Genomic DNA, 2500 nt, shown 5'->3' with positions numbered 1-2500 from the left:
TTGGTCGGGCTTCAAAAACGGCAGCCCGAGGCCTGGCAGAGGCCGGGGCATGTCCCCGGTCGCGCCAGGCGGCTCGCGCGACCCGATTAGGCCCCGAAAGGAGTCGGGAAATCGGCAGACCTGCCCGAGTTCAGCCCGGGGGAGGCGGGGGGCAGGTCGGTTCGGCTCAAATCATTAACCAAAGCCGAGACTTGGTCTCGCTGGCGCAACCGAAGTGCCAGGCTGGATAACTCATTAACCAGAAGGCGGCTGGAGGCAGGCAGGGCTGATGGCTGAGGCCGGGTGGAGGCCACCCGCGGCCGGGAAAGTCAAAAGTCCCGTTGTGTGGAAGTCTATGAGGTCAGATTCGGCCGCCTTACCGGGCCTGCGGTTGATGGTTTCCCGCTTGGGCAAGCGAGTCGGCCCGGCAAAGTGGCCACTTGCATTTTCTGGCAAGTGTCTGCGAACAACGTTAATGAGTTGAACCTCGGCAATTGTCGGAAGTCCCGATGAAGAAATGAAAATGCCCCTTTTGCGGGGATTTGGATGCTCATGGCCGGCAGCAGGTGGCCCGACGCCCCGCCAACTTGACACTTGTCATTTCTGTCCTTGGGGGTTGGCGGGGTATCTGCACAGAGGTAGGAGGTGGCAGAATCGAGACTTGGTGAGTTTTCCAAACAAACGTCTCGAGCCTCCAGGTCTGCAGAGACCGACCAGGGCTGCCGCCCAACCGACTATTCACCCTTTTTGGGCGGGAATTTATTCCCTTTTTGCCCATTTTTCGGGTTTTTGGTCGGGCTTCAAAAGCGGCTGCCCGAGGCCTGGCAGAGGCCGGGGCATGGGCCCCGATCGCGCCAGGCGGCACGCGCGACCCGATTAGGCCCCGAAAGGAGTCGGGAAATCGGCAGACCTGCCCGACTTCAGCCCGCGGGGGCGGGGGGCAGGTCGGTTCGGCTCAAATCATTAACCAAAGCCGAGACTTGGTCTCGCTGGCGCAACCGAAGTGCCAGGCTGGATAACTCATTACCAGAAGGCGGCTGGAGGCAGGCAGGGCTGATGGCTGAGGCCGGGTGGAGGCCACCCGCGGCCGGGAAAGTCAAAAGTCCCGTTGTGTGGAAGTCTATGAGGTCAGATTCGGCCGCCTTACCGGGCCTTCGGTTGATGGTTTCCCGCTTGGGCAAGCGAGTCGGCCCGGCAAAGTGGCCACTTGCATTTTCTGGCAAGTGTCTGCGAACAACGTTAATGAGTTGAACCTTGGAAATTGCCGGAAGTCCCGATGAAGAAATGAAAATGCCCCTTTTGCGGGGATTTGGATGCTCATGGCCGGCAGCAGGTGGCCCGACGCCCCGCCAACTTGACACTTGTCATTTCTGTCCTTGGGGGTTGGCGGGGTATCTGCACAGAGGTAGGAGGTGGCAGAATCGAGACTTGGTGAGTTTTCCAAACAAACGTCTCGAGCCTCCAGGTCTGCAGAGACCGACCAGGGCTGCCGCCCAACCGACTATTCACCCTTTTTGGGCGGGAATTTATTCCCTTTTTGCCCATTTTTCGGGTTTTTGGTCGGGCTTCAAAAGCGGCTGCCCGAGGCCTGGCAGAGGCCGGGGCATGGGCCCCGATCGCGCAGGCGGCTCGCGCGACCCGATTAGGCCCCGAAAGGAGTCGGGAAATCGGCAGACCTTGCCGAGTTCAGCCCGCGGTGGCGGGGGGCAGGTCGGTTCGGCTCAAATCATTAACCAAAGCCGAGACTTGGTCTCGCTGGCGCAACCGAAGTGCCAGGCTGGATAACTCATTAACCAGAAGGCGGCTGGAGGCAGGCAGGGCTGATGGCTGAGGCGGGTGGAGGCCACCCGCGGCCGGGAAAGTCAAAAGTCCCGTTGTGTGGAAGTCTATGAGGGTCAGATTCGGCCGCCTTACCGGGCCTTCGGTTGATGGTTTCCCGCTTGGGCAAGCGAGTCGGCCCGGCAAAGTGGCCACTTGCATTTTCTGGCAAGTGTCTGCGAACAACGTTAATGAGTTGAACCTTGGAAATTGCCGGAAGTCCCGATGAAGAAATGAAAATGCCCCTTTTGCGGGGATTTGGATGCTCATGGCCGGCAGCAGGTGGCCGACGCCCCGCCAACTTGACACTTGTCATTTCTGTCCTTGGGGGTTGGCGGGGTATCTGCACAGAGGTAGGAGGTGGCAGAATCGAGACTTGGTGAGTTTTCCAAACAAACGTCTCGAGCCTCCAGGTCTGCAGAGACCGACCAGGGGCTGCCGCCCAACCGACTATTCACCCTTTTTGGGCGGGAATTTATTCCCTTTTTGCCCATTTTTCGGGTTTTTGGTCGGGCTTCAAAAGCGGCTGCCCGAGGCCTGGCAGAGGCCGGGGCATGGTCCCCGATCGCGCCAGGCGGCTCGCGCGACCCGATTAGGCCCCGAAAGGAGTCGGGAAATCGGCAGACCTGCCCGAGTTCAGCCCGGGGGGGGCGGGGGGCAGGTCGGTTCGGCTCAAATCATTAACCAAAGCCGAGACTTGGTC

This window comes from Pristiophorus japonicus, unplaced genomic scaffold (genome assembly GCF_044704955.1).
Source record: "Pristiophorus japonicus isolate sPriJap1 unplaced genomic scaffold, sPriJap1.hap1 HAP1_SCAFFOLD_1719, whole genome shotgun sequence".
NCBI lineage: Eukaryota > Metazoa > Chordata > Chondrichthyes > Pristiophoridae > Pristiophorus > Pristiophorus japonicus.
This window is presented reverse-complemented; position numbering follows the sequence as displayed.